Below are 26,504 nucleotides of genomic sequence, written 5' to 3' on the forward strand. Positions count from 1 at the left end.
CGGCATTATCGAATACGTGAATAGTTGTTGCCAGTTCCTTCGGGGAAGATATTCGAATTCCCACGCACTTGGAATTTATGAATTTGGGGTCTTACAAATCGTCCCGTTTTCAGGAACGCTCTTTTAAATTTTAATACACGTCGAAATCGACGGATTTACTCGCGCAAAATTGATGCCGAATTTATGAATTATGCATAAATTTGCGCGAAACGTGCAGCATTATACGTTTACGCGGTATCGTTCAACCGTTTAAAAATTGCAAATACTTTTACGTTGCGAACGGAATATAAATAAGATACTTTCGAGTGGAAAATCTCGAACGAATTGCGATTGCAATTTGTTCGTTTGACGTTGCCCTACGCGGTCTTCCGGTTATTGTTCGCGGCTCGGATCTCGCGTTTCCCTTCTGTTCCCGATGGAGACGTTTACAGATACCTCGGACGGCGTGAAACGGTACGCCAATATTTTCAGTAGTATCACTCGACGTCCGAACCAGCGAGCAGAAGAGTACCGAAAAGAAAGGAAACCCTCTGCCCGGATGGGAAGGGGATTGAAGAGACCCGTGTACTGGGGTGAATGGTCAAAGAAGAAGTATGTGGCGGACGACGCGTGAAAGATGATCTGTTACTGGAACGTATACACGCGTACAGCCACCCTGGAACGTGGGTTATACCGAGACAACCCGGAGCACCGTCCTCCGTGGATTTATATCTCCGGAATTTCGCCTCGACGTGGCTTAAAATATTCAGGGCACGGTGATTTCATCGATAATATTTGTTTAAACATTCAGGGCCGCCTCGAGGCCTCGTACCTGGAAAACTTGATCAAGAACTCCCCTGTCTTACGAGATAAGAAAATTGCTTTCTTTACGTCTTCCTAAAGTTTCGTGTCTTAATATTCCCCGGAAAGGATCGCGGTGAAATTTGAAAAATTATACCCACGTTATAGGATTTTTAAACGAACAGTGATTTTAATAACAGGCAGGGGGAAAGTTTGCTTTAATCACCCCCTATTATCCCACGATACGTGCACGAAACTGACTTTCCCCGCCGTTCTGCGAAATGAACACGATACTTTGGGAGACGTTTTATTTTATTTTCAATACCACGTTTACGAAAGGATTTTTCTTAGTGTTTTAAAAACGCGTTTCGAAACTATTACGTAAACGGGAGCGAAGGGGATCGAATTCACGAGAATATCGCGAAATATGTAACCTCCTGGCCGTAACAAACGCCATTACGGTCGATGGAAGAGAAAAAAGGAAGTGGAACGAAAAACACGTTGTTAATTTCAACCACCCATTATACCAGCAAACGAAGCAGTTTCGTCGACGGAAACGTTATGTCCACACGCGTCGAAAGTGCACGCGAAACGTTAAACGCCGTTGTTTTCCCAAACCGTGTTTTCCACATTGTTTGCCGCGATATCAAGAACGAATGAACCGATCGACTTCAAATTTAACTCGCATATTAAGTAGATGTCTGGCTATTGCCCGCGCTGTTGTTAAATCGATATCAGCGATTGCATTTTTTACGATCTGTAGCGTCGAAAAATATGCATTCCTATCTCGATACACCACGTTACCAAATTCTAAAATATAAATTCTCCAGTCATCGTTACAAGCTCCAATCATTTTTAAGTCCCTAATTGTAGTTATTTGCTAAATATATTTCTCGCGAACTCCACGGAACCTTTAACAACGATTAAACCAAGATGGATGGTGGTTGGGAGGCGAACGTCGATAGCGATCGAGCAGTCGTTAATGCGAGACCCATCGATCGCGAGAACTAGTTTCGAGGGAGGGGAACGTAAACGTGTGAAGATTCGAGAAGGCGTGTGGTAAAGGGGAGCAGATTCTCCGGACGTCCAGAAGGACTCTCCAATTTCCTCGTATTCACGGGCGGACAGTTCCGAGCGCGATTGCGCCGCGCCCTTCTAACTTCCAATTTTCAATTGATCGTTCGCCACTCCCTTGAAACTTCCCTCGAAAAATTTCACGCCTCGGTTACCAGTTTAGCGACCGTTTCTATTTAACTAATATTCTCCTATCGAGTTTCTCACAAATTCTGACCACTCCAGTACGCGTGCGATAGTGTCTCGCTATATGCACGAATCCACGTCACGCGTAGTTGCAACTAACCATCTTCTGGTTACGGTCATTTCCAAACGGTGATGACTCGAGTGCACGTACAATAATGCCTCACGGATTCCAGCAGAAAAGTAATCCCTAAACAATTTTATTCTACTAATAATTTTTGACACGAGAAACATTTGGATCGAGTTCATGAAAATAATTGGCAGCGATGTAATCGGGGGTTTCATTGCGAAGCCCGGGAACACGATTCAATAATAAAGTCCCTTGATCGTTCGCGACAGTATAAGTTCCATCGTTGACAGCAGCGGTTGAGGCGAGTCGTTGCGACGGGGTCTCGTGCAGATTTAATGAGACACCTGCTACCGCAACCGAACGGAACTTTCTAATCTGCTTTACCGTGTATGCGTACTTTTTCAAAACACGACGACAAAGGGTGTCGCAAGATTTCTAACTTTAATGTCCCTTCGGGTCGACGACACTCGATAGGAAGACCCTCTTCTCGCGGACGGTCGTATTTTCTTTGTGCCCCGCGCGCCATTGTTGGCCGTGTTTGCGCTCGACAACAAGCCACTCCGCCCAGCCAGCACGTCCCTTCGAGTGCCTCGAGTAAGTAAATTCCGATCTTCCGATAGTCCCGCGCGACATTGCTAATACTGGTTCCCCGCCAAAAGCACAGAGAGCAGAACGGACGTTAAGTAACCACTATATCTTAATCGATACGGATTAAATCTGAAACAGCAGTCTATCGACTGGTTTTCCACGTGTTACGTGCGCCCAGGGAAATATCGAGCACTTAACGCGTTAAACAAACTTTCACTTTATACGATTTAAACTTAAAATTTGTCTTGGCATTTATACCTGATAATTATTTTAGTTCCATAATAAAAAATGCTCGTTAACCTTGCAAATAGAGACTCGTAGGGCTCGAAAATAACCAGGAAGCAATGGGATTAAATAATATCTCGATCGATCGTTTATTTCGATCACTTTCTGCTTCCCAGAAACCAGGACGAAAATATTAAGCGTTTCATCCAGTATCTCGTTTCAAAGCTACAATTTTCTCATCTATATTTTTAGTAATTTTGTCATCTTAAAATATCTACATTGTGCTCGAGTCTTCAAATAAATTAAATCAATGTAGTAAGTGCTCTGTCCAATTTCTATTTAAAACCAGGGTTTAAATAAGGGACAGAGAAAATATTCGTCCATAACAACTACGATAGAAATTCCCAACTTACGTCGAATTAGCGCCATCGTTGCCTACAGGTTGTTTGTATTCGGCGTTCTTAAGGGATATCGTCTCGAATAAATACATATATCTGCCTGAATTTCCATTGTAGCCGCGACAACTATCGCGCGGTGTTCTATCTGATGGTAGATCAAAGTTCCGGACGTCGGAGGAAGCTCTCGTTTCCGGTTACGGAAGGTCCACTCTTTGATCGGGACCGTCTCGGGTCCTTGGCTCGAGTAGACAGTTTCTGAGCTCAAAAAATAACACAGAGGACTCGGCGTATGGACGAAACCGTCCCTTTGAACGGGGCCAAGAGCGTCGCGACGCAAATCTCGTTCCGTCGGTTGTTATTCGAAGCGTAACGGGGGTTGTCTTTAAGGAACGCCACGAAAATCAAAGGAGTCGAGGACACGGGATAATGGAGCATATCGCGAGACGGAGGGAAAGAGGAAACGGGTAAAATGTCAGCCAATAATCGTGGCAGCGATCGTAACTGTAACGAGCCGGATCTGCTTCCGGGTTTCGTAGAACGAGAGTAACATTATTATAATGGGGATGCCCCGTCGAGAATAAACGGCACACGTGTTGCGGGGATTTCGTCGAAAAAGTTTACCTACCCCTCCAGGTCGCTTTACGACCCGGGGAAAAAGTTGCTAGCGCTTCGTCAGAAGCAACGGTAACGGGAAATTTATTCGCGCCCCGCGGGGAGGACGCGTTTTCTTCCGTTTTAATTTCGACCCCTCGAAACGGTACGTTTCATCGGTGAAAACTCCAATTTCGCGACCACGTTCGCGCGAGCGCACCGATTTCGCTCCGGGAGCCTCGAGGATATTTTTATCGCGTAACATATTACTCGAACAGCATTTAATCGAGAAGCTGAAACGATAAACGCACGCGACGTAAAATAAAATAAGTCGAGCGGAACGGGGTCCCGTCGACTCCGATCGCATTCTTGTTCCCATCGATACCGGTTTTGCGCGTCGTTGGCCACTTTCGTCGGGGAATCCGGACTTCTGGTCGAACGGGCTAATCGCAGCGAGGAAATTGCTCGTCGAGGTCGTGTCCAGGAGACGGGGCGAGCGCGGGACTTATCCGCGCCTCACCTTGAATTCCGCGGTGAAAAGTCTCCCCCCTCCCGTTCATCCTCGACGAGGAGAACCAGGGATCCGTCTGTTCCGTTCGAATTCATTTCACGCGTTATAATCTTTAATTAAGGCGAGTTTTCCACGGGCGCATAATACGAGATCGTTAGACGGCGCCGGATCCGGCCGGGGCAGTCCGTTCTCGCTTTTCCCGCGCTTCCTCCAATTTAGACGCCCGGTCTTCGTTCCCGTTTCTTTCCAGACGCTCGACGAACCGTTTCGCGAAAACTGAACCCCACTCGTCTGGGAATTTCAACTAGTTTCTGGTTAGCAAGATTCAACGAGGACGAAAACAATTCGAATAACAGTAAAAGGGTAACGCCCTGTAGGTAACGCGTCGTGTCGATAAAATAGAATCGCTACGGTGATTTTTCTTGCCGACCGTATTTCACTCGGTATTGATTAATAACCCTGACCAGTTGGGAACAAGTTCGGGTCTCGTGGACCACGAGAGGGTCCAGAGGGCGTTTCAATTAGCGAAACAAATTGCTCGCGGGAACGGGGGCCCTAATCTCGAGAGGCCAGCGGGAACTTGGACCGCATTTCCTTGGCGACGGTGCTCCATTAGCCCCCCCGTCGGTGGGGAGGCAACAGTCGCGGAACTCGTTACGTGGTCACGTGACGCTATGCACTCCCGAGCTCCCAGGAGTGCAGAGGCTTTTCCGCGACCGCCGCGAGGAAACGAGCAACGTTGTTGGCATCCATTGCCGGAGAAAGGGTCGCGGCGTCCTTAAAGAAACATGGCCCGACCGAAGGGAAGCGCAGTAATGGAGAACGTACGGCGGAAAAGGGGGATCGAGGACGGATAAAGGGGGTTTTATTATGTCTGCGAACGAGTCACGCGAGTAGGACGTAAGGGAGATACAACCGCGAGGCATCGACAAAAACGCCGGGGTGTTGGTTTCTACGCTGCGGACTCTTTCTGCGGAGAAACGGGGGCGGCAAAGGGGAACGGTGTAAAAGGTTTTACTATGTCGCTGGACGAGAGGTGACTAAGAGCTGAAATAAAAGTTGCGTTACGCTCATTGTTCCAAGGTCTCTTGCTCCAGTTCTGCGCCGCGAAACGTCGAAATTATTCCCTTCGATCTCTGGGTATGGTTCACGTGTTCAGGCGCTAGGTGGTTCCTTGTGAGAATCTGTCCTTAACACTTTATTGACTCATATTAATCAGCTTTTTATTCACAGTGCTTACTGACTGGTAAAAAAAAGTATAATCACGGACGAGGTATGGGATTAAACTACTTTTATGGGGTTTCCCTCATTTTGCAGGGTTGAGGGACAACTTTTCGAATATTCTTAGAATCCCCACATATTCTGCACTAAAATACGCGTTGTTTGCTTTTTGAAACATTAAAATCCTCCAATCCGTTCAGAAGTTATGATGGTTTAAAGATACGCATGAAATTTCAGTGAAACGTATCAACGGTATGGTCAGACATTATATTTTCGGTAATAAATTTTTTTCTTGGAAGGGGGTAGGATTTCGGGGGTATGTCTGTTCACCAAAAATGATTGTAATTGATCCCCCCAGCTAAAAATAATTTTTTTACAACGATTTGGAACTTTTCATTTTCGTCGAAAAATTTAGGCACTCTTGTCGATTTTTCTTAAAAATTGCATTTTCTGTTTTGATAATTTTATTTGACGCCCTACAGAAAAGTTGTCTAATACCTTTTTGTAGGTACCCATGAGCTCTACTTCAGAAAAAAGTTTTATTGAAATATATTCACAATTGTAGGAGTTATGGCTGTTTGAAAATTGGACCATTTTTATCAGGTTTTTCTCATTTTACGGGGTCAAGGAACAACTTTTCGAATATTTTTACAATTTCTACATATTCTATACTAAAATACGCGTCGTTTGCTTTTTTAAACATTAAAATCGTCCAATCCGTTCAGAAGTTATGACGTTTTAAAGATTCGCATGAAATTTCAGGCTAATATTTTTGGTCAGAAACTATATTTTCGGTAAGGAATTTTTTTCTCGAAACTGAGTAGGATTTTGGGGGTATGGGTAATGACCAAAACTGATTGTAATTGACCCTTGCATCTAAAAATAATTTTTTTAAAACGATTTGAAAAATTTTTTTTCGCCAAAAAATTTCAGGGAAACATATCAATGGTATGGTCAGACATTATATTTTCGGTAATGAATTTTTTTCTCGAAACTGAGTAGGAATTCGGGGGTACGTCTATTCACCAAAAATTAGTGTAATGGACCCTTGCATCTAAAAATAATTTTTTCAGAACGATTTGAAACTTTTCATTTTCGTCGAAAAATTTAGGCACCTGTATCTCCAAATTTTCAGGTTGTTACACCAATCAGATTGGGTTACGAAAGTCCATAAGGTATAATGTGTCTATTCGTATACCTCGTCTGTGGTATAATATAAAACTAGTTATCGATACATATATAAAAGTGACACTACAGTAAGGTACAAGAATCTTTCGTGAAATTCTCCCTCATGGCGAACGTTTGAAACGCGTTCGTCCCCCAACCTCTGTTGTCGAGATCACCCAAACAAAGTCGAAATTAGTCCGGCAATTTTTATAAAAATGGCCACTTATCTGGGCCCAGTATTTGTATTTTCTTGCCTTCGACGGCGTAGGAAAGAACCAGAACCAGTTACGAGCTACGGAATCGCGAGCAATTCTATATTGCTATTATTTGCGGATTTATATTTGAAGCGGATCGATCGGTTTCGTGCTATTTCTCGCAATCGGGCCTGGCAGCCGTGCATCCGGCGGCTCCTCGGCTCGTAAATAAATTACGTTCGCGTGACATATACCGGGGCGCTCGCGCGGCTTCCAGGCATTCGCTTCTCCTCTCCGTCGATGAATTCCCGGCATAAAAGGGCTGACTCCCGGACAAAAATGTGCTAGCACGCGGTCACTCAAAGAGCTTTCCCACGAGCGCGAACGTCGCGGAAAGGGAGAAAAAGGAAGACGAAGGCAGGAAGATCGAGGGGAACGCGCCCGGGAGAGGTGGAAGAAAAAGCTACCGGACCCGGAGGTAAAGTCGGTCAACTCTTTTCTCGCGCGTCGCTGGATATTTCTCCTTTTGATTGATCATGCGCTAAGGGAAGTCGGTTTTCTGCAACTTTCAAGGACGAGTGACCATTCCGCGAATGCCCGGCCACCGTGGACCGAAGCTGCCACGCATTCCGCGTCCTCGTTGCAATTCATTCGGGGCCGTTGGAAACTTTCCCGGCAGCGAAAAACCGGCTGAATTATTTCAGAGATCTCGTAACCGACCACCGTACACCGACGCTTTAAACTGCAAGTTTCGTTTGTCGAGTTTATTCGCGGGGGTAGCGACCTATGACGGATGCTTCATGCTCACGGGTGTGAGTCCTCGCCGGGAGCCTCGGAGCGCCGCCCAAATTGTCGAAAAGTCCCATAATCGGCCGATCGAGTACGGGAACTTTCTCACCAGGCAAACTCTATAGTCCGTTTATCCCCCGCTAAGAGGATTTCGCACGGTAAGGGTACACAAATCGATAGTCCAAGTTTGGTAATTCAGTGTTTGGCGCCCAACGATTACCACTGCCGAACTGTAATCGTTACAATAATGCAAGCAACCATCGAGCTTCGATTAATCCTCGGACTCTGGGTCCATTTCCATCCGGGTTTCGTTATTTCCGTGTTCCTCGAGAGCCTTGGAATATAATTTTTTAAAACGAACGCCGCGTTTCGATAAAATTTCACGAGTCCTCGGCGCGGGGGTGGTTGGTCGCGCGGAAGAGGAAGAAACAAAGGGCTCGTCGATGACGGGGGTCGGTTAACTGCGGCAGTAAAAGTAAGAGCGAGTCGGACAATCGGAAGGAAGTATCCGCGGCCGACCCTAAAGCCGGGTTATTTATTGCGATCCGGTCGAAGGGAGCCGGATGCGCGCGAAACGGGACCAGGGCATTCGCTGGCAGGTGTCTTTTCACCGTGAGGACGTTTATGCGCCCCGGATTATGGCCTCTGGAAATTGGCCCTGACGCGAACCGTGCGGCACGCGCGTTTCTGCTTTAAATCCCCCGGCCCTACGGCCGACAGCGTTTCACCGGTCGCGATTGCGATCGACAACGCCGGAGTAAAACCGAAAATGGTCCCCCGTTTGCTCCGGTTTCCTCCGCAGAGGACGCCTGGGTCTTCCAACTGACTCGAATCGGTCGAATTTCCACGGTCAATTCGTAAATCGCGATCATTTTACGAATCATCGCTGTGTACAAGTCGAATACTCGTTTCGGGGGTAACTGGATTAATTTTTTGACATACAATTACTGCGGATCTGTAGGCAAATTCATATTTTTATTAACCCCTTACAAGAGTATCCATAAAACAAATCTATTCTTTTTCGTGGCCATTCCTTGTATCGTCAAGGGTTTAATAGAATTCATGAAATGGGAGCTTTGTAGCTCAACCCCTAAATATAATCGTATCCTACTCTTAACATATCTTACATTTTTATAAAAGCATACACGCTGTCTAACAGTTACTATACAGGGTGTTCGGCCACCCCTGGGAAAAATTTTATTTTCTAGGGGATTCTAGAGGCCAAAATAAGACGAAAATCAAGAATACCAATTTATTGATGGAGGCTCCGTTAAAAAGTTATTAACAATTAAATTCAAAAATTTCAAATCGTTCTGGAAAAATTATGTTTGGTTCCAGGGGTCAATTATAAGCATTTTTGGTGAATAGACATATCCCCGAAATCCTACTCACTTTCGAGAAAAAAAATCGGGTAAGTGTTGAAATTTTTTGGCAGAAAAAAAAATTTTTCAAATCCTTTTAAAAAAATTATTTTCGGTTACAAGAATCGATCGCAATCATTTTTGGTCATTACACATAACCTCGAAATCCTACGCATTTTCGAGAAAAAAATTCCCTACCGGAAATCTAATTTTGGGCCAGAAATCGTTCCCCGAAATTTCATGCGAATCTTTAAAATATCATAACTTCTGAACGGAATGGACGATTTTAATGTTCAAAAAGCCAAACGCCGAGCATTTTAGTGTAGAATATGTAGCAATTATAAAAATATTCGAAAGGTTGTTCCTTGACCTCCTAAAATGAGAAAAATCCCATAAAAATGGTCCAATTTTCAAACAGCCATAATTCCTACAATAGTGAATATATTTCAATGAAACTTTTTTCTGAAACAGAGCTCATGGGTACCTACAAAAAAGTATTAAACAACTTTTCTGTAGGGCGTCAAATAAAATGACTAAATATTAAAAACGAATTTTTAAGAAAAATCGACAGGGGGTAGGTGTTCAAATTTTTCGGCGAAAGAAAAAATTTCAAATCGTTCTAAAAAAAATATTTTTGGCTGTAGGGGTCAATTACAATCATTTTTGGTGAAGAGTCATATCCCTGAAATCCTACTCATTTCCTAGAAAAAAATTCAAGGAGTTGTGAAATTTTTCGACAAAATTAAAAAACTTGAAATCGTTCTGGAAAAATTATTTTTGGTTGCGGGGGTCAGTTACAATAATTTTTTATGAACAGACCTACCCCCGAAATCCTACCCAGTTTCTAGAAAAATATTCAGTACGGACGAAACTTTAAACGTTAATAACTTTTTAACGAAATCTCCATCAACAAATTAGTATTCTTTATTTTCATTTTATTTTGGCCTCTAGAATCTCCCATTACAATTTTTCCCAGGGGTGGCCGAACACCCTCTATACAGGGTGAGACACACGATCCAATCACCTCGAATAGTCCATATCGTATCTTAAAATCCAATATAATACAAACAACGATAACCAAGACGTCTCCAAAGTGCTTCTGCCAATATTCTCCGGAGAGAGTATTGTTTTCCAGAGTCGGTAAATGAGTCTTTGCCCCCGGATTGCTGATCCGCGATGCTCGTGCTTCGAGGCCCCGATAAGGACCCTTCTTCTGGACGACGTTTCCAGTTTATCGCGGACTCCAGTTTCACTGGGAACGCGTCGCGAGTTGCCAGCTCGAGGAAAAAGATTCACCGGGTTCGTTGATAGCGACGCGGACGTTTTCGCGATATCGCGCGGGTGGCAAACGTTAAAGCAGACTTTATAGTCGGACTCCTTTCATCCGTCCGCGGTTTTTTTTACCGTCGCGCGTACGTGCTCGTAAAAGCTTCTTGCAAAGTTCGACGATCCGCCGTCGACAAAGACGGCCGTTAAGGGACGGTTATGGTCCCGCGTGACCCCGGCGTCTTCGACGTCGTCGATTTTTACCACGGCGTCGTTATCGCGGCAATTTTTGCGGCCGTTAGTCTTGCATTCTTAACGCTGGTCGGAATCGATCGCGGAAGCGCCTCGTAACGTTCGTAAAAACGAATCCCTTCCTTTCTTTTCGCGTTTTTGCTTTTTCGACCACAATGGCCGCCGCCGGCGGAAAGTTTCACGGGAACGGGCAATCGCGCAACTTTGTATTTGAACGTCTCCCCCCCTGTCTTCCAGGCAATTATTAGTCTATGGTCGATGTATCGGTCTCTGTAAATATTTGATCGAAGAAAGGGTTCAGCGGAAGAACGGACTGTCAGGTTACGTGGGAGTTCAGGAACCGAGACACGGTATAACTTCGTGTATTCTCGATCGATTTTAAGAGAATTATCGAGAAATTGGCTTTCAGCAGCTAATGTCTGATTTATTTTATTTTTTAACGTCATTTTATTATTATGAATGTTTCTAATTTCTCGAAGCGTCTATATTCGATGACACATGGCTCCACAACTGTGCAAACTCTTCACCGTGAAATACAGGCATCGAAGAAATATTATAGCGCGGTTTATTTGTTCAGTAAATATTTGGGCTTGTAATGTAGGTCCCCCCACGGCACAAAAATATTATTACATAAATATTCCAATAGTTCGCTAGCTGCCTACGCATTTGTTTGCCTCTATCCGGCTAAGTAAATAGTGTACATCTCGTAGAATGATATATAACGTTCGAAACAATTCGATTCGCACTGTTTCCTTCGGGCAAATAATTTTTTCGCGCTGCGATTCTTTATAAATTCGTTTAGAATGGGAGATTAGCGCGAAATATTTCGCGAAGTCGCGTTGCACCGACAAATTCTTGTTGAAATTATTTGTACAGTTCGATAGCGTAATCAACGAACGATCTAAGCATGCAATTACAAAATTGTGCGATTAGTAACATAAATAAGTAAATAAAACATTGACCGGCGAAACCGATAACGCGGAGAAGGATCCTAGTCTTCGAGGCGGACGATAATAAAGCCCCCAGGGAATGTATACCACGAAATGGCGTGCGCGATGACGGTAAATAGTTTGCGAGACGTACACACCAGTGGTCGTCCCGCGACTCTTTAAATAAAGCGATAAATTTCGCGCCCCCGCGGAGGGTGGGTGCGGTCCGTCCTCTCGGCTCTTAAGTAAAATCTCTGTTAAACTGGAGGGGCAGGATTTATAGGGCGTTTAAATCGGTAAACACGACGCCTCCGTTTCTCCGAAACGAACCTGGTCTCACTCGTCCCGGAAACCTATTAACGCCACCACTTAAATTTCATCGAAATACTCTTTCTCCGAGCGAACACGTCGAACTTTCACATTTAACGTTTACATCAGATTTTTATATTTCAAATGAATAACTTTCGAATTCATAAGTTCGAAGCCCGTATTTTGCTCCGAAATTTCCATAATTATTATTTCAAAATTTTCGAAAAGGGTTGACCGCTAAAACGCAACGTTCGCGTTTTTTGAAGGGGGGACGAGTCCAGCAAAAATCACGAGTATTTCCAATTACCGTCGCGACGCGTAGAGCCGGCGTTCCCCCCTCCCGTGGGCGTCGTTGCGAATTTTCGTGCTCGCTAATTGTTCGTCGGGTGCCTTCGCCGGCCAATTCGGAGATCCGAGCGTGCCGGGAAGTAGTCCGCGTTCAGTTTTAACGAGCCACGTCGTCGTTTACCAACAACGAGGACTTTATTCCGGGGCGCGGCCCGCGTCGCGCACGGATTCCCCGCAAGATTAATGTTTCGGAAGATGTACAGCCGTTCTCGAACGATGATAATTCATACGAGGGTGGGCCGAGCTGGCGTACAACCTGCCACTAAATTGTTCCCGCGGTGGGAAAGTAGCGTCGATCTTCTCGTTAACCGCTCGATGCGTCAGCGTTAATATCCGTGGCTGATCCCTTGATCATTCTCTCAACGAAAGGTTCGTAGTTACATATTTTTCTATTAGAAATTTTATCTCGCGTCTTCTCACTTTGGAAAAACTAGTTCTCAATATTACCGACTGAATTATCGAATACTTTACCGACTGGTAGGGTGTTAATCGGTATTTTACTTATCGACCGGTATCAATCGGTGTTAACTTACCGACAGTTAACGATGACCGTATGGATTTCAATTTGGTAATCGATTTAAGTTTCAAAATGGCGATGATGACTTGTTTTTAATGGAGAGTTTTTAATCTAAACGCCTTCGTTGCGTATTCGGATTTTTTTAGTCGATGGGTTCTCCATTGTCGCGGAAGTGCGGTGTGTCACGGTTACTGTTCTTCCATAGTCGCGCAACGGAAATCAATATTTAGCGTTCGTCGATGCAAAACCGTTAAAACCTCGCAGGTGGTGCGATTAAGGAAATGGGCGATAGCTTCGGTGTCCTATCGGGGATACGATCTCGGGTCCGCTGAAACGTCGAAGATGGAGATTAACGCGTTCCCCGATCGACGCCGGGGGAGCATCAGGAAAAACTGACAGCGTCCGTGACCGGAAAACCGTTAATTATCGCGGAGCAGAGACAAGGGCGAAGAAACAGCTGCCAAATGGTGTACAAATTATACCCCTGGAAACGGTCTAGGACCGATTCCAATAAGCAGACACGCCCGTTGCTTCGGAATACCAAGTTTTTCCAACGGCACGTATGATGTTTTTTCGAAAAATCTAACTGATCCACAGAATATTTAAAATCACCCCAAAATTACTTTCAAGAAGCTCGAAATAGATTCAATTCACGAATCACGTCTAGGGTTTATTTGAATAATCATTTGAAAATGAAGAATTAGTCTGCGTATTTGTCTTTGATGCGTCCTCGTTTGGAGTATCGATCTCCTCATCTGCTTATTAGTATAACCTAGGCTGTCTTATTGGGAAAGTGTATCTTTTAGTATGGATTGTCCTATACAGGGTGTTCTAGAGGCCAAAATAAGACGAAAATCAAGAATATTTGTTGATAGAGGCTTCGTTAAAAAGTTATTAACAATTAAATTCATAAATTTCAAATCGTTCTGGAAAAATTGTTTTCGATTGCAGGGGCCAATTATAATCATTTTTGGTGAATACACATACTTCCGAAATCCTACCCACTTTCGAGAAAAAAAAACGGTTAGGTGCTGAAATTTTTCGATGAAAAAAAAATTTTTCAAATCGTTCTAAAAAAATTATTTTTAGATGCAGGGGTCAATTATAGTCATTTTTGGTCATTAGACATACCCCCGAAATCTTACGCATTTTCGAGAAAAAAATTCCTTACTGAAAATTTCATGTCTGACCATAGCGTCGATATGTTTCACTGAAATTTCATGCGAATCTTTAAAACGTCATAACTTCTGAACGGATTGGACGATTTTAATGTTCGAAAAGCCAAACGCCGCGTATTTTAGTGTAGAATATGTAGAAATTCTAAAAATATTCGAAAAGTTGTTCCTTGACCTCGTAAAATGAGAAAAACCTGATAAAAATGGTCCAATTTTTCAAACAACCATAATTCCTACAATAGTGAATATATTTCAATGAAACTTTTTTCTGAAGTAGAGCTCATGGGTACCTACAAAAAAGTATTACACAACTTTTCTGTAGGGTGTCAAACAAAATTACTGAAAATGAAAAAGGAATTTTTAAGGAAAATCGACAGGGGGTAGGTGCCTAAATTTTAGGCGAAAAAAAAAAATTTCAAATCGCTCTGAAAAAATTATTTCTAGGTTCTGGGGTCAATTACAATCATTTTTGGTGAATAGACATATCCCCGAAATCCTACCCACTTCCTAGAAAAAAATTCGAGAAGGTGTGAATTTTTTTGACGGAAAAAAAAATTTTCAAATCGCTCTGAAAAAATTATTTCTAGGTTCTGGGGTCAATTACAATCATTTTTGGTCATTACACATACCTCCGAAATCCTACCCACTTCCTAGAAAAAAATTCGAGAAGGTGTGAAATTTGTCGTCGAAATTAAAATATTTCAAGTCGTTCTGAAAAAAATATTGTTAGGTATGGGGATCAATTGCAATCATTTTTAGTGAATAGACCTACCCCCGAAATCTTGCGCATTTTCAAGAAAAAAATTCAGTACGGTCGGAACTTTAAACGTTAATAAGTGTTTAACGCAGCCTTCATCAACAAATTAGTATTCTTGATTTTCGTCTTATTTTGACCTCTAGAATCCTCTATTAAAATTTTTGCCAGGGGTGGTCGAACACCCTGTATACTATCATTTCACAATTACGTATTCATGCTGTCTCGTTCATGTTTAACGACTCTTGAGGATCGAAGGCGTTCCATATTTGCGTACACGGTTTCTAGGTATTCTCAAACTACTCGAAGAATAACGTTTCTACTGAAAATCAAAGACAATCCTCGTCTCGTACATCCTCTATTTTCCTGAAACGATAATGAACGTTCCAAGCGAGGGATAGAAACGTTCAATTAACGAATCGTTACCGTACGATATTACTGTAATAATACAACGGATTTGGGGACGCGTTTGCGTGGCCGTTTGCGGTCAAAGGGAAAGCACGATGGACGATCCAAGCGGATAAAGCGATAAACGTATGGATTTGGGTGGGGTCGAGTGGTAAAGTCCTAATTTCCATTGTTTCTCGCGGCGGATACCGCGGCTGGCAGGAAGTCGGACGAACGCGTACCGTCTCGAAATGACTTCCACCGGTAGCGTGTAATAGCTTTGCCGAGCGGTAGATTAAAACGCTCGCGGGTTTTGGCTGTCGTCTACGCTCCGTCATCGTTTATGTAGCCGCTTCTGCCGTGGCGTGTGTACGCGGGCGCCGCGGCTGTCTTTGTATGCGCGCCAGGTTTGCGAGTGACCTCTCCCGCAAAGCTACACTTTCGACCACCCTCGAAACACGAGCTCGAGTTGTAATGAACCGTTCGTGCTCGTGGAAACCATTTCGCGTCGCTCTCTCTTTTCCATCGTGCCCGTCGACGACCCTGGTCGCCCGTAGTTCCTCACGGAAAACATTCGAACTCGAATCCGAATTCGAATTCGAATTCGAATTCGGACAAACGATCATTTCCTACGCTTCGAAGTATTTACCCCCTCGACGATCGTGTTCGATATTTTATCCTCGAACCTCCCTCGGGTTACAAAAGTTTTGAATTTTAATTATAATATGCAGGGTCCAGAGAAATTTTAATTGTAAACGTCCTTTCAGCGTTCGTTCCTCTGTTTTCGCGTATCTCGGTTTAAATTGCACTTTTTGTTCGACTTCGAATCGCGAGTTTATCGCCCGCCATTACTGTACCTCGTTCTCGTGATACCGGTAACTTTGCCGCGTATCGATAAATCGAACCAAATCGAACGTGTATATCGTCGCGGCGGTGCGTAGCGGGAATTAAAAACTCGTGAAATTCATTCTGGATTACGATATACAGATCGGTCCAACGGCCGCGGCGCTAAGCCGAATAACTGCGTCCTTTTTCAATGGCCGGGCATCGTTAGCGGGTTCGAAATATGTATTTTTATGGATATCGGATATTTAGTGGCTGTTACGACGCAAATTAAACCCTCGAAAAATCTAACCGCGTTAATTTCACGGCATTTTTCTAATTGGCAGAAAACCGATGCGCACCGAATACTTGCGATTCGATCGAAAGGACTTTCCAAGGCAATATTTATAGAAACATTGCTTTCTAATCAAATTATCATTATAAAAACACATCGATTGGTATTTTCACGTTCCGTGAGAGTGTATTCATCATCAGCCACAGAAAGCATTTGCAATAAAATTACAATTTTGATATCTAATGAAGAGAATAAAGGACTTTCGAAGGCAATATTTATAGAAACATTGCTTTCTAATCAAATCATCATTATAAAAACACACATCGATCGGTATTTTCACGTTCCGTAAGAGTATATTCATCATCAGTCACAGAAAGCATTTGCAATAAAATTACAATTTTGATATCTAATAAAGAGAATAAAGGACTTTCGAAGGCAATATTTATAGAAACATTGCTTTCTAATTAAATTATCATTATAAAAACACACATCGATCGGTATTTTCACGTTCTGTGAGAGTGTATTCATCATCAGCCACAGAAAGCATTTGCAATAAAATTACAGTTTTGATATCTAATAAAGAGAATAAAGGACTTTCGAAGGCAATATTTATAGAAACATTGCTTTCTAATTAAATTGTTATTATAAAAACACACATCGATCGGTATTTTCACGTACCGTGAGAGTGTATTCATCATCAGCCACAGAAAGCATTTGCAATAAAATTACAGTTTTGATATCTAATAAAGAGAATAAAGGACTTTCGAAGGCAATATTTATAGAAACATTGCTTTCTAATCAAATTATCATTATAAAAACACACATCGATCCGTATTTTCACGTTCCGTGAGAGTGTATTCATCATCAGCCACAGAAAGCATTTGCAATAAAATTACAGTTTTGATATCTAATAAAGAGAATAAAGGACTTTCGAAGGCAATATTTATAGAAACATTGCTTTCTAATTAAATTATCATTATAAAAACATATCGATCGGTATTTTCACGTACCGTGAGAGTGTATTCATCATCAGCCACAGAAAGCATTTGCAATAAAATTACAATTTTGATATCTAATAAAGAGAATAACAGGATCGTTGGTATCAAATCGTGATTTTTCGGAGCGCTCGAGTAATCTGGAAACAAGCGTCCATTATACGTCCGAGATACTTTCTTTTGTTGCATTCGTCGCTCGTCAACGCTCTGTTTTCCCGTCCCAGCGAGCAACTAACTTCCCCCAGCCTCGACGTTACTTATTCTATTCCCCGCGGTCGTCAACCCGAAGATGACGCGAAACGCGACAGCAAAGTTTGTCTGAGTTTTACGCGCGTCGCCGTCCATTTCTCCATTATGACTCGACTGTCTCGACGAATTTGGAAGTTCGAGCAGCTACGGATAGCGCCGGCACCGAGTTCCTCGTCGGAGCCAAGTAACAGAAGGTCGCGAGCGCTGTCTCCTCTTTCCCGTCCGCGAAAATATTCGACGTGGCAGCTTATAAAACACGCGTACGACGTACGGAGATTTCAGCCGCCTCGAGACCCTGTTCAAACATTTGGCTCCCGAGATTCTCGGCGAGTTGCATACTTTCGAGACTCGTGGAACCTTCAAACTATTCTCCCCCGGTGCTAGAAATATTAATTTAAAAAAAAAAACAGGTTTTCACGTTCTTGATTCTCGCGTTTCAATAAATTCCGTTATCGTAGACCGGGGCAAATCTCGCCTATTTACCGGACTGGAAAACGGAGTTTATTTAAATATCGTCAATATTCGTAATTGGTATAACGAGTCTCGTGACGCGCTCGTAATTAAACCGTAAAGCTTCCCTCGCTGGTCGCGCGACGTGTTTTTCCGTCCTGTCATCGAATCGTCAGGATCGCGTATAATTAGTATAATGGATTCTCGCGTTAAATGCAACGCGTTCCTCTGAATTCGATACGAACGTGTGCCCTGATCAAAAGGGAAACGTGTTTAACCGTACACGCGTACGCGGTGGCTCTCGGGGTTAAGGGCGCGTAACAATAATCTTTTAAAGTCCAGGGGTAGGGACGCTTATCGTTGGCACGCAGCGCGAGGGAAAGGTTCACTCGTCCGTAAAGTACTTATCGTCGAGCGTTCTCGCGCGCCACGAAACGAAGCTGAAGCCTCTCGAAGACGCCCGCCGCGTTGTTATTATCCAACGGGCGGACCTCCAAGATGCTCGGAAGGCTGCCGTCGAGTCGCGGGATTCCATTCGCAGGGGAACAGGGGAATATCGGGCAGATTAATCCCGCGTATTAAATTTCTGTTTAATTAGTTCGTGCATCAAGCGCGTCTGCGGAGCAGTAACTTAGTCTTGATGCTTAGACCGACGCTTCAACTCCCCCGACATAACTCCCGTTCTATAGCCCGAGCCACGTCCTCCCACGGTCGCTTAGAATCGCAGACATTTTAACGAGGCTTTTCATCTACCTGTCACTGGCAAAGCCGGCCGGGGTCGAGGCCTCCGTTACCCGTTTTCCGAAAATCTATGTTTCTCGTCCCGGGACTCTCGCCGCTCTGCAATTACGGATCCGCCATTTTCGATCGTCCCGGATCCTCGAGAAGACAGAGAGCCAGGGGGGGTGTCCGAAACGTCGGACAGAACGCTAATTATTATCGGTTCGACGATTCGTTTCAATGGAGTTCATTAGCCAACGACAGAAAAATTCACCGCGAGACGGAAGTCCCGTTCTGGAGACTGTGAAAAATGCCTGGTTTCGACCTTGGCTTCGAGGAGAATCAATTTACGAATCATTACTGGAATTTTTGGACCCCAGGGCTAGTTTGAATTAATATCAACAATTTGAATTTTGGAAAATGGACCAAGTTACAGGATTACGGTATCGCGATGTTCGCGCTAGCAACAGCTGTCGTTTCTCGAAAACATTTGTCACCGAAATGGGACAACGTTGGAAACACCGTCCGAAGGAAAACAACATCTAGATAGCCTCCCCCTATGGGCGACAACTTTGATGATATTCGCCTTGTCGCGTTTCCTCTCCGTCACTTTTATCCCCTCTTGGCACGATAAGCTCATACATTTAACAGAGGCGCGCGCGGTCGCGCGTCTGGCAACCCTTCGCGAGAATTTCCATGGAACCCTCGACCGCACGAGTGCCGCCGCTGCCACCCAATTCCCCTCCCCCTCTCTGCGCTCCATCGTTCGGGTTTTCATAAAAGAAACACAGGGTACCCCGGTATTCAGCCGCGCGAATACCATTTCAGGACTTACAATAAATCCCAAACAACGCGAACGCATCGATTAACGCGCGACTACACCGGCCGATACGTTGCGGTGCACCGGAGGTAAAACATAACCGCGCGCGAAATTAGATTTTTATTCGTTCCGTATCGATTATACCGGGTATCTGCATATTAAACATTTACCCAATATCGACGTAATATTGTGTACTCGATAACTTAATATTGCCATTTTATTAACGGCGAGTCAATATCTGGCTGCGTTTCATTTAACAATATTGGATGGTACGCGTCAACTTTCCGGTATACGCGCCGCCCATTTTGTTAACCGAATGGCCGTGTCGGCTTCGAAGAATTAAAAATCGAATCTCGCGCGACACCGATTCCAACTATTCTTTTCCACTGCGTGCAATTTTGTCTCATATCGAGTCATTATTTATCGAACAGATGCGAATTATTATTTTCAAAATTTTCACACGTCCCCACAGCAGGGTACTTAATAATTCTTGAGATTATAAGAATGCATGGTCAACCAACGCCAGTCGAGTCAGACTCGAGGGATGTATTTTGCTGCTTCCGATGCACGCTTAACGAGGGAAGAAGCGAGCGGATTTGTTGGTATCGATCGATTTCGGAGAACGTTGGCCCCCGACGATGCTGCTTTCGTTGTTAATTTCGTGTTCCGTTCCGCGGCCAATTGAATAATGCAATTCGGGCGCAGCTTCGTAATGATTTTCGAAACTCGCCCGGTGTAACATCCGTCGGTTGCGTAATTTGTTTCGAGATCGGGCTTTGGAAATCGATTCGCCGTGCGCCGCGGTTGTTGCTACGCCGATGGCTCGCTGCCAAAAATCTAATCACGCCGGACGGGGGAGGTGTTGCAAAGATGGCTACGTGCGTCACGCGGGGCTCGTTCGTGTTCGCCGGGCACGATATACAGAAATTGAGATACGATGTGAGTCGGGGAGATAACTTCGGTAATCGGGGCGATCGGTTGAGAATAAACGATGAACCACCCCCTCAATAAGGTCCCACGCGATACTTTCTAATTTAGAAATAATATTCATTACTTTTTTTTAATGCAGTTTCTATTGTTATTCCATTTGTATTTGAAGGAGTTTCAATTTCTGTAATTATAATCTTCGACTATTTTTTGGGCCTCCTTCGGCGGTGAAAATATTTCTAAAAATATAGGGACAGTGAATTAAGAAGAAATTGTCTTTCGTACCCCAATAAGGCGTACACGTAATTGTTAATTATTTATTTTAGTAACAGGAATAGACAAAGAATCGTTAGTTTTCTAAAGTATAAACGTTTCGTGAGTTCCAAGCGTCACGGAGCCCCAGGAAATCGTCCGTTTCGTCCCGAAGAAACAAGTAGTACGTGCTCGAATGGGTCAGACATGGCCGACCCGGTCGCAGCCATTCCACTGATATTCCAATTTGTATCGGGTAACCAAAGTTTGGGAACGCGTGATAACCGGAATATCGGATGCCCCTGCACGCTAAACAAATAAATATTCGTAATGACGATAAACAAAATAAAAGCAGAACGTAATGGTTTGGAATTTGAGAAAATTTCTCTGAACGAGCTCCTCGTAGGGGGGTGCGGGGAAACGTTAGGAAGTTGTCGCGCGAAAGAGGAATACTCCGGGGGGGGGGGCGAGAGGGGAACACGGAGCGTTGAAAGAACGCCAAAGTCAGCCGCGATTTAAATGTTTCTGCCGGAGCAACGGAACATTAAGCGACGGCGAGCGGTGAATGCTGGCCGAGGTGGACGTGGCCGGAGGTAAAACGCTTGCGAAAATATTACTCCCGTTTCGCTAACGGCTGGCGCGGCAGAAAAATTAACGACCCGCTCTTTATTACGCAGATGTGTTTTCTCCATAAATTACGTTTTCAATAAAAGTACGCGGCGGTGTCGAATCGAGCGCGCGAACGCTAATGGTTGTTTCTGTTATTGCCGGCGCGATTATTATTGCCGATTGAACGCGCCTGGCGATGATCGCCGGGGTGAATTGTCACGCCGGAAGCGCCCGGACGACCCCTATCAAAATTTATTTCCACCAGCGTCTCGAGGAAGTGATAAATAAATCTTGTAATATTTTTGAAACGTTGGTAGCCAAGGGGTGAGTTCTGACCAAGTCCCGTCCAAAAACTGTGATCGTCGATCAAGGGGTGTCTAAATACTGCAATTTAATAGGATATTCCGCGTGGAGAGAAATAAACATCGAGCCCGGTATTTCGCCTTTTGTTTCTTCGCGAACTTCATTTTTTCCCGCGGCTTTCTCGACTTCGTCCACCCTGCGCGCGGCGCAAAAGTGCTTCGCTTGCTTTTTCCTTTCGCTGCCCGGAATACGTACACGTAAAAGTCGTGCAATTTGCGAGCATTAGAGACGGATAGAGATTCACCCTTTCGACCATCGGGGGCCTTCGTCTTATCCCTCTTTCACCCTCTGTCTTCTTCGAATTCTTTAAATTCAGAAAAAGCTTAACCCTACTATCGATCATACTGTTTTTATTTTATTCTTTCTGCACTGTATTATACTCGTACAATAAATTATCGTTATCGTTATTAAGGGAGCCTCCGGGGCGAGAACTCCCGGGGAATCGCGGTGAGGAAAAACGAAGACCCCGAATGAAATTCGGAGGGTTGGAGCGTTTTAATAAAATTAGTTGGCAAGTTCAGCCAATAAGGTGGCGATGAACGATGCGGTTCGCTATAGGTCGTATTTGCGCCGCGCCGATAGTGATAATACTGCGGGAATGGAGGCCGCCGTTGGCTGACGCGAAAATACGGGGCTACTCGACCCCGGCAAGTTTCCTGATTAAACCTGTTAATTTGTAATTAAACGGGACCCCCGGCAGACGGAGTTACCCATGGAATCGTATAATGGACGACACGCGACGCGATCGCCAAGTTTCAACGACGACAATATTCGCGAACGAGCCCTAATCGGATTCTTTCGACGCGCAATATCCTCCCCCAACGTGTCCCTGCCTTCTAAAAAACCTCCTCGAACCGTACGAAAATTTCTACGTTCAGTTACTGCAACGATTCTTAAAATGATCAGACCGTGATTCGTAAATTGAACGCCTCTATCCCGAATTTGGGTTAGGTCTGGGTTAGTCACTGTACGAAAAATGAACGTTCTAACCCCGGAGTCGACGTTCATTTTAAGAATCATTACTGGCAATTGGTAATGACAACATGATACTTGTTTAATTTATCGATATCCTTCTGCATTTAATCCTTAACACTAAACCTACCGCGACCGGTCAAATGACCATTTTTAAAATTAACTTGACAACTTTTCTTATAGTATACGTACAATGAATTTTACAATATTCACTTCTAATCTTATTGTTTATTTTCTGAGAAAAATATGTAGTCTGTCTTGCCTACTACGACCGGTCATCTGACCGGTTGAACGATTTGTTTTTTTGTAAAAAACTGGACATTTGGTGCCAAATTCTGGTTAGCTTCCGATGTAAATAAGAAATATATGTATAGTAAAGACGAAAGGAGAGAATTTACAGTTCCCACTGTCTTAGAACAGTTTAACAACGCGTATTAAAAATAGTTAAACTTTAGACGCGTTTAGTTTCGAAATTATTAGTGTGTTATTAATTATTGAGGCATTATTAGAAGCGGCAAAACCTCCCCTTTAAAATGGTTTTTGGTTTTTGTCGATCCGACTTTCCGTTTTCGAGATATCGTAATTTATGTAAAAGGTAATTTTTAAAATTCCGCTCTCGGCCTTAGAAAAGGCTATTAACACGCATTAAAAATACTAAAAACTTTAGACGTGTGCAGTTCCGAAACTACTAGTGTTTTATTAATAATGAACCACTGTTAGAAGCGGCAAAACCTCCCCTTTAAAATGGTTTTTGATTTTTGTCGATCCGACTTTCCGTTTTCGAGATATCGTAATTTATGTAAAAGGTAATTTTTAAAATTCCGCTCTCGGCCTTAGAAAAGGCTATTAACACGCATTAAAAATACTAAAAACTTTAGACGTGTGCAGTTCCGAAACTACTAGTGTTTTATTAATAATGAACCACTGTTAGAAGCGGCAAAGCCTCCCCTTTAAAATGGCTTTTGGTTTTTCTCGATCCGACTTCCCGTTTAGGAGGTATCATCGTGTAAAGACAATCGTAATTTTTAAAATTCCGCTACGTCTGACTCTCCGCCGTATGAAAGCCTATCAACGCGTATTAAAAATACTAAAAACTTTAGATGCGTGCAGTTCCGAAACTATTAGTGTTTTATTAATTATTGAGGCATTGTTAGAAGCGGCAAAGCCTCCCCTTTAAAATGGCTTTTGGTTTTTGTCGATCCGACATTCCGTTTTCGAGATATCGTAATTTATGTAAAAGGTAATTTCTTTAATTTGACTATCTCTGTCTCCGTCTGACGCATTGGACCTCCTTCTCGCTCCCGCGATACGCGTCTCAGAACAGTCTCGCAACGCGTATTAAAAATACTTAAACTTTAGAGGCGTGCAGTTCCGAAACTACTAGTGTTTTATTAATTATTAAGACATTGTTAGCGGCGGCAAAGCTTCCTCTTTAAAATGGTTTTTGGTTTTTGACGATCCGACTTTCCGTTTTCGAGATATCGCAATTTATGTAAATGGTAATTTTTCTTAATTCGACTATCGCTGTCTTCGTCTGACGCGTCGCGTCGGAGCTCCTTGTCGCACGTGCGTGTGCTGACCTACCTCGCGTACGTGACTCTCGTGACCTAGTTTCGGCGTAGTATTTCCAAGAATTTACTACGCACTATTTTCTATCTACGCGCGCGCGAGATCAATGAACTCGCGAGCGCACACGAAACGTAAACAAACCCTATCTCCGAAACTAGCCACCGCATCGACTTGAAATTAAAATCGCTATATCTCCGGAACTAATGAAGCTATCGACTCGTACAAACGCTCATTTTAAAGGGCTTTTCATTCTTTACCTAATGATCGTATCACCTACTACAATTTTTGCTATCTTCTATGTTTATTTTGATATTTACTTTGACGCTACATACCCAAAGAAGTTTCAGCAATTTCTACTGATCGTACGACTAGTGTACGATAAAACTGGACCATAAATTGTTTATTTAATGGAAAATGAATTTAAATACAGGATGTTTGCGTAATTACTAGGCAGCACTTTTTCTTAAATAGTTCTTTTCTCTAGAACTAACTACGGTATCGACTTGGAACAAAATTCGTTTCCAAGGGTGTTTCATCTTCTTTCCGATGAATATTAAAAAATTTTTCACATAAAAGAAAAGAACATCTTACGAATAAACATCAAAACGCAAGTTTCTATACATATAATGTAAAAATTAGAAGTATGTTGCCTCGTAAAAGAGAAAAAGAAAGATTGGTCATTTGACCGGTCATGGTAGGAATGGGTATACATGCAGTGCCGGTAGGTTTAGTGTTAAGTGTATATGTCAATGTAATTATTTGAAAATTTATGTAATTCTCCACTCAAGTGTTTCATCCCCCGAACAGAGAATTTTTAATAATGTTGCTAAGAAATTGGTTTATTCGTTATGTATTAAAAATCGTATGAAAGTAAAATGGCGAACATACGGGCGTAGCAAAAGATTAAATTTGAATTAATTAATGAAATTTCATTCGCCAACGAGACTCCTCGCGCGGTTTCGTTTCCTGTGTGGCGCGTTCGCGCGTAAACGTTCGTGCATACACTAACAGGAGACAAAGCGCGGAGACTGCACCGCGCAATTAAGTTCGTTCGCGTTTCCCCACGAGACAATTACAATTTTCCACGCGACTCTTTCAAACTCGGTCGCCTCGATCGAACATTCGAAGCAACGAAAATTAACCGTAGACGCCGTAGTCGAGGCGAACGCGGCAAAGAAACATCCGACGATCCGGAGGTATATTTTTACAACTCGAAACTGGGCAACAGTTTGTTTGCACGCCGCGCAAGATATAGTAATAACGTTACAAACGAGTTCGCCGCTGTCTGAGTTCACCGGAGTTATATCTGTTCCGTTTGTTCTTTTCTACAAGTTCTAGTTGCGTTCCTCGGGACGTCCGAACGAGTTCGGTTATACGAGTTTCGTGTAACGCTGCCTCTCGTATTCGGAGGGCTGCGACAGGAGCGGCGAAAAGCGAAAGAGAAGGAAAACTTATGCCTTCCCTCGCAGCCGTGTATTTTCTTAGGATTCTCGGAAATTAGCTTGCTGCGCTGAATTGTTCGTGCGGTTTACGGTCCGGTGCAGCCGCGTGTTGTGCACAGAAACTTAATTTATGGTCTCCTGGACGAGAGCTTAGTTTTACAAAGTTCGTGTTACAATTGAAAGAAAAACTTAGTAAATCATTGTCTTACGTTAACGAAACCTTAATTCTCGGATTTCGTTCGCGACCATCGGTGTTCGCCAATGGTCTTTCGGTGCAAATTTTCTTCACGGTATAATTTCGGTTAATAATCCGAGGAAGATCTCGACGCCATTGTGGCGTCTCGGAAAGAATCGAGTCACTCCAGAACAATATTTGAATATCCCGTAGCAAACGGGGACGGGTATTTGCGTAAGCGTTGTTATTTTTCCCGGTGCACGGAGGACCGAATGTTTTCCATTTAAAGTCGCGCGTCAGCCGAGGAAACAGCTCCGCGCGAATAATATAGCTTATGGGGACACGATCGCGGCTGCACAATAGCGAATCGTCGTGGATGAAAGAAAGATGGGGGGAAAAAAGAGAGGCGAGATGTTTTTCGCGAGACCTCGACTCCGGGGCGAACGTAATCTATAATGAGAAACTGTCAGGCGGCATAACAAGAAAACGTCGTCGGGGGGGGAGAGGGCTGTGTAATCAGAAAACGGCGTTTCAATGGTCGTGCTTCGCGTCCCTGTAAACGGGTGGGACGTTCACGGGTCCGGCACGTATTGGAATTCCGGATTCGAGATTGAAAAGCGACGCGCGAAGAGATTCTTGAGAGACGACCGTGTCCTCGAGCAGTTCTATTCCGGCGCTGAATTATCGATGCGACGAGCATCCGTAGACGGTGTTTAGAAGGAAAAGACTGCCCGGTGACCCGCGGATAACGTTTT

The 26,504-nt window shown here is 43.7% G+C and overlaps 1 protein-coding gene across 2 annotated transcripts in view; it reads right to left on the bottom strand.

The window, feature by feature from the left end:
• Positions 1–26,504, bottom strand: part of LOC143350334 (synaptogenesis protein syg-1) — a 428,929-nt gene that overhangs the window by 164,934 nt on the left and 237,491 nt on the right. The window lies entirely within an intron of this gene.

Source organism: Colletes latitarsis, chromosome 14 (genome assembly GCF_051014445.1).
Source record: "Colletes latitarsis isolate SP2378_abdomen chromosome 14, iyColLati1, whole genome shotgun sequence".
Taxonomy (NCBI): domain Eukaryota; kingdom Metazoa; phylum Arthropoda; class Insecta; order Hymenoptera; family Colletidae; genus Colletes; species Colletes latitarsis.